The following is a 6,670-nucleotide window of genomic DNA, read 5'->3' on the forward strand; positions in this document are numbered from 1 at the left end:
GTCGAATATGCTGAAGAACCAAAGAACTTGTGAATTGGCCATCCATTTTAATGACATGATATTTCTCAAATCAATTTCATTGTGCACAAGTGGCCAAATAAATAATGTTAGCCTCTTCGTTATGTTTGTCATCGGTTTTTAAAAAAAAAGGGGTCTTGGAGGGGAAATTATTATTGCGGTTTAATGACCCTTTCCTGGGATCCTTGTTACACCGGAGTAAACACTACTAATTAAGTTAAATTTTTTTCTCTCTCTAATTTTTGTCACTTATTTATATTCACTTTATTTTTATTCACATGTCACCTATAGTTCTTTATTTACCTGTCATTGTTTAACCCTTTAACCCTTCTCAGTTTGAAATTTAGACCTTTGTTGTCTTACGTAACCTCAATCTTAAAATTTCTGTTCTGTATATAAGTCGCAATCATTGTAAATAGCTTTTTATGTTTTAATTTTTAACCTGAAGAAGGCCGAACGGCCGAAACGTCGTGCATTAAACGTCGTGCATTAAACGTCCAGAACAGTCAAGAGTTGGCCTCTTCGTTACGTCCTTAAAGTACACTTAAGGACAAATTCACGTCGAGACATTGTATCCTGTAGATCCTCTTACTGGGAAACCATCGTTAGGAATACCAATTCTTCGCTGTTTATATATATATATCAGACCTTTGTTGTCTTACGTAATTTCGATCTTAAAATTTCTTATGTCAAACGTCTTATTATTATTTAATAAAAGGTCAAAGGTCTTACTCCGGCTCTGGCATGGCTTAGATGATCCCACATGTGTGAGATCACTTGGGGTGGTTGTATGGCCTTACCTCCACCTTAGCATCAGTACTGCACTGATTCGGCCCAGAAGGCCGAAAAAGTACTGAAAGCTTCTCGGCCTTTTGGGTAAGGTTAAAAGGCTTATGAAAAGTTTATTTTCCTTGCTTTTGCAGCAATTGGTCAACATGGACAGCCAGGAAAGTGAAAATATCAGCCAGTTTACTACAGATAACTCGGCAGCGAATCCAGGAGACGTCGTAGACGCAAGCGTGGTAGAAGGTTCACAGTCCTGGGGCGCAGACGTGGAAATCGAAATCCCTGAGGTACTAAAAAATCTGGAAAATAAGGGTGTGAAATTTCAGGCCGTGCCTTTTTTGAATGCTCCTAGTCAAAGTAGAATCACGAAGGATCGCTCTATTTATTTTAGCGTTGATACAACCGTCACATCGCAAATAATTCTCGAAGCTTTTGACGCGGCAGAAATCGATATTGACGCTATCACCGGAATCCAGAGAAAGGCGTCCAATAGATCTTGGATCGTGACTTTTAAGAGCCGTGCAGCTAAAGAAGCCGCTCTTGAAACACCTTTTGTCGTGATTGCCGGTCTCAAAGTGTTCCTGGGCGACTGCGAAAATCGTTTGGTCCTCGTCAAGATCCATGAAGCCCCCGCTGAACTACCCGACACTGCCGTGATTGGCCGACTCAGCCACTACGGTCGTGTCCTTTCATTTCGGCGCGACAAAATTGCACAACATATCGAGAATGGAGTAAGAACGGCTCGAATGGCGCTACTTCGAACCATCCCTGCCAACATCAACATAGCTGGTGAACCTATCAAAATATGGTACCCAAATCAGCCAAAAGCTTGCCGGAATTGTGGAGCTACTGACCACATGGCCAAAGACTGCTCTGCAGTCCGTTGTTTTAATTGTGAACGCCCTGGGCATCGAGCTCAAGAATGTAAGGACTCGCCAAGATGTTCCGTTTGTTTAGCGGACAACCATTCCATGCCTCAATGCCCCTTCCTGCTCTTCAGCGCGAACGTCGATAGTGAGCCAACGCCACCTAAAACTGAAAAGGAAGAGAAACAAGAGCGAGCCCAGCGCGCCAAGGAAAGAGAAGAAAGGCAGAAAAAACTACAACAACAGAGAGAACAACAGCGACAACAAGAAGAACAACAGAAATTACTAGAAAAGCAGGAACAGCAAGAACAACAGAAACAACAAGATCAAGAGAAACAACGAGAACAACAACGCGACGAAGGTAGAAGAGAACGACCAAGAGAACGAAGAGACGAGCGAGGGAGGGACGATCGAGAAGAACGAAGAGATGACCGGAGAGGCGACAGAAGAGAGAGAGATAGAAGCGATCGAGATTATTATCGCGGCCGCGATGACCGCGATAGATCTTCCCGCCGTGACTACTCTGGCTCCGAAACTGATGATGATGGATGGGAGAGAGTTAAACCTAGGAGAAGGCGGTACAGATATTAATTTTTTATTTATATTCAATGAGTAAGCTTAAAATAATTTCTCTGAATGTGCGAGGACTCGGGTCCTCCAGTAAAAGTCGAAAAATTATTCAAGAATTAAATTATTCAAACTGTGACATAATCCTTTTACAAGAAACACATGTCTCATGCAAAAAACAAGCGGAGGAATTCGAAATACTCTGGCGCGGCAAATGTCTGTGGTCCTTCGGGACTGGCAGGTCTGCCGGTGTTGCCATCCTCTTTTCTCTAAACTTTCCAGGCAAAATTATCCGTTTTTTGACCGATTCCGAAGGAAGAATATTGAGCTTACTCATTGACTACTATAATTCTAAACTAAATTTAGTAAACATTTACTCTCCCAATACTATTTCGGATCGTAAAAGTTTTTTCTCTTGTCTGCACAATTACTTTCTCCCCCAAGGGGACCTAGTGATCGGGGGAGACTTTAATTGTGTGGACAATGTCCTAGATAAATTAAATTGTTCCGCCATCCCACTGTCTGATCAAAAACTTCTCCGATCCCTTTGTGCTGACTTCTCACTTACAGACATTTGGCGCAAAAACAACCCGCGCAAAGTAACTTTCACCTGGTCTAATAAAGACCATACCCAGGCATCTAGAATTGACCGCTTTCTCGTCGCTAAAGGCTTAACCCTAGTAACGAAATGTAATATTCTTCCATGCGTATACGACCTATCCGATCATGACTTTGTAAAAATTGAACTAACGACTAACCCTTCTAATCACGGTCCTGGAATTTGGAAGTTCAACAGCTCTTTACTCTCAGATGTAGAATTTAAAAACATTATGTCAAAATCGATTAACAACTTTAAGCTTAAAATCCCCGAATTCGCCTCCCTCCGCGAATGGTGGGATGCTCTAAAAATTGAAATCCGCAAAACAAGTATTTCATACTGTATCCGTAAACAGAGAACAGCAAATGCCACAAGAATCCTAATTACTAAGCAATTAACCCGTGCTAAAAACGCTTTACATTCTAATCGCTTAAATAACCCAGGTGTAATTAGCGATTTGGAAAGCCAATTGTCCTCTCTGATCTCGAAAGAAGCCGAAGGAGCTAAAGTCCGCTCCCGAGCACAATGGTTCGAAGAAGGTGAGAAACCAACACGCTATTTCTTCCGTCTGGAGAAAAAACGAGCTGACATGAATAGTTTTGAATCTTTGTTTGACGAGAACGGTGTTCTCAGAAATTCTCAAAATGATCTTGAAAGAATTTTAACCAATTTCTACAAGAATTTATTCACCCAAGATCCTCTTGATATGCGAATTCAAACTGAAATAATTGACGGCCTCGAATTTTCACTGACTGATTATGAGCGCAATCTATGTGAAGGCCCTTTTTCTAATAAAGAATTACTTACCGCATTGGAAGGCCTTCAGACCGGCAAGTCACCCGGTTCTGATGGTCTCCCAACAGAATTTTACTCGTGTTTTTGGAACGATTTGAGCGAATCTCTCCTTTCTGTTTTGAACGAGGCCTTTCTTGCTGGCTCCCTCGCGGATAGCCAGTACGAGGGCCTCCTACGACTCATCCACAAAAAAGATGATCGACGCCTCGCAAAAAATTGGCGCCCAATTTCCTTGTTAAACACTGACTACAAGTTAGCATCTAAAATCATCACTGAACGATTGAAAAAAGTCATGAACTCCATCGTGCATTCAGACCAAACGTGCGGCGTGGTCGGCCGCACTATCTTCTCAAATTTGGCCTTACTTCGTGATGCCCTCGACATGATTGACAAAACTAATGAACCGGGTATTCTCATTTCCTTAGATCAAGAAAAAGCTTTTGACCGAGTTGACCACGAATTCATGATGAGAGTATTGCGTAAATTTGGTTTCGGCCCCTCCTTTTGTGGGTGGGTCGAACTATTTTACTCTAAAGCCTTCTCTAGAATCATTGTTAATGGCTCCCTGTCCCCCCCTGTCCACTTAAGAAGAGGGGTGAGACAGGGATGCCCATTATCTCCTCTCCTTTATGTGCTAGTTTCAGAAGTATTATCAACGCAAATCCGTAATTGTAAAGATATTGAAGGTTTCCTGCTCCCCGGAGCAGGGGGCCTTCAATATAAAATATCCCAGTACGCTGACGATGCTACTTGCATCTTAAAATCCGAAAGATCTCTTTCTTCACTTCTCCGAGTCGTATCAAAATTTGAACAAGGATCTGGCGCTAAACTGAACACGTCCAAATCTGAAGCAATGTGGTTAGGAAAATGGCGAACTAGAATTGAATCTCCCTATGGCCTCAAATGGGTCACTAAAATGAGAGTGCTTGGTGTTTACTTCTCAAACGGCCTCGTCAATGTCGACGACGACAATTGGCGGGCCAAATTAGACAAACTAAGTTCGGTTCTAAATCTTTGGAAACAAAGAGACCTGTCTTTTATCGGTAGGACCTTAATTGTAAATACTTTAGGCGCAAGCCGTTTATGGCACGTTGCTAAAGTCATCCCCCCACCCCGTTGGGTGCACGATAGCTTTAAGTCGATCATTTGGCCTTTTATCTGGAGAGGAAAAATGGAAAATGTTAGTCGCGATCGCTGTTGTGCGCCCCCATCATCCGGGGGCCTCAACGTCGTTAATTTTAAAGCTAAGTGCGCTAGCCTGCGCCTTTCTGTTTTTTCCAGTTTAAGGGATGACTTTGGCACATCCAAATGGCATTACCTAGCTCGATATTTTTTAGGACATAAGCTAACTATTCTAGATCCCCGTTTTTCTTTTCCCACCAATTCTGCTCCCTCTTCCTTCCTTCCTTCCAATTACTACCGCCTTTGTCTAGATAATTTCCGTACCTTGCATCAGAAAACTGGTGCCTTACCTGATTTACTCACCGGTAAGAATTTATATCTTTTGTTGCTTGACCCCGTCTGCGTTGCACCCCGGTGCTCCGGTTTTTGGGCGTCTGCTATGGACCGCCCCATCAATCGTTGGGCCTGGGTGTGGCGCAAGTCTCGCCTAAAGCTAATTGAAAACAAGAAGAACGATCTAATTTGGCTATTGATCCATAGAATGATCCGCGTAAGATATCTCCTTAAGTCTTGGGGATACATCAATAATGACAAATGCGCAATCTGCGGAAAAACGGAAACTATTGAACACTGCTTCTTGGGATGTCCCAGAGTTGTGAAAGTCTGGGACCACTTCTCCCCCCTTTTCCGTGCTCTACTCGACTCCCCCTTCTCTATCTCCCCTACATCTATCTACTACCCTTTTTCCCTAGACAAATCTACCACCGCTATATCCTTATCTAACTTTCTCAAGGCAACCATCATATATTGGTGTTGGCTTGCCAGAAATAAAGCTACCTTCGAAGGTTCTCTTTTGAGCTCCAACGCGATTATAGACTTAATTAAGAAAGATGTCCAACTCAGAATTCTTAGTAACGACACTGATACCTTAAGGAATTTTTGGTCTTTTAAAAACGTACTTTGTTCGGTCGACGCTGGTAAGCCCGTCTTCTTCCCCTCTCTGGCTCCCCCCTGAACCTTTGTATATAATAAAATTTGTTAAATCTCGCCCATGAGGGGTGCTTACTCCGGGCTACAGGCCCGCGCGCTGTTTGCGCCCCACATGGTCTGAAATATCTCTTTGTAAATAGTAAATAGAAAACTTTTAAATAGAACTTTGTTACCTCTTACAGGTGGGCGCTTACTCCGGGCTGTTATAGCCCGTGCGCTGTTCGTGCCGCCTGTAAGAGAAAATATCATTAGTTAATTGAGACCTGTAATTACCTAAATAACTCATAATTTAATTCGAACACTTTAATCAATTAGAATTGTAAATAGATATCATTGACGAAATAAAACTGCCTGGTCTCCAGGCTTTTATATTTAAAAAAAAAAAAAGTACTGTCTGCAGTTATATATATATATAGATATAGCTATATATAGTTAGATATAGCTCTTTGGCATACAAAGCTTTGCTTTCATGTCCAAATTGAGCACTCTACTGGGATGAGTCATTGCTGCTAGCATTATGCATGCTCACTAGTTTTTCTAGTTTGAGCACTCTGGCATGGCTTAGATGATCCCACATGTGTGAGATCACTTGAGGTGGCTATATAGTCTTTCCTCCATCCTAGCATCAGCACTGCACTGATGAGGCCCAGAAGGCCGAAACAGTACTGTCTGCAGTTAGTTATATATATATATATATATATATATATATATATATATATATATATATTATGAGAGGGAAAAAGGACTTAACTACATTTCCCGACAAGCCTGTTTCGTGAATCGCTTCACTCTTCAGGGGTTTAATGAAGCGATTCACGAAACAGGCTTGTCGGGAAATGTAGTTAAGTCCTTTTTTCCTCTCATAATATTTATTCTGCTCTGCTTCAACGCATTGAGCACTGTTCCACGCGAAAATCGACTTGCAGAC

General features: G+C 42.1%; 1 protein-coding gene across 1 annotated transcript in view; it reads right to left on the reverse strand.

Annotated features, from left to right (window-relative positions):
- LOC113666043 (uncharacterized) overlaps window positions 1-6,670 on the reverse strand; it is a 36,717-nt gene that overhangs the window by 534 nt on the left and 29,513 nt on the right. The gene's annotated exons all lie outside the window — the stretch shown is intronic.

Source organism: Pocillopora damicornis, chromosome 3 (genome assembly GCF_964200805.1).
Source record: "Pocillopora damicornis chromosome 3, jaPocDami1.2, whole genome shotgun sequence".
Taxonomy (NCBI): domain Eukaryota; kingdom Metazoa; phylum Cnidaria; class Anthozoa; order Scleractinia; family Pocilloporidae; genus Pocillopora; species Pocillopora damicornis.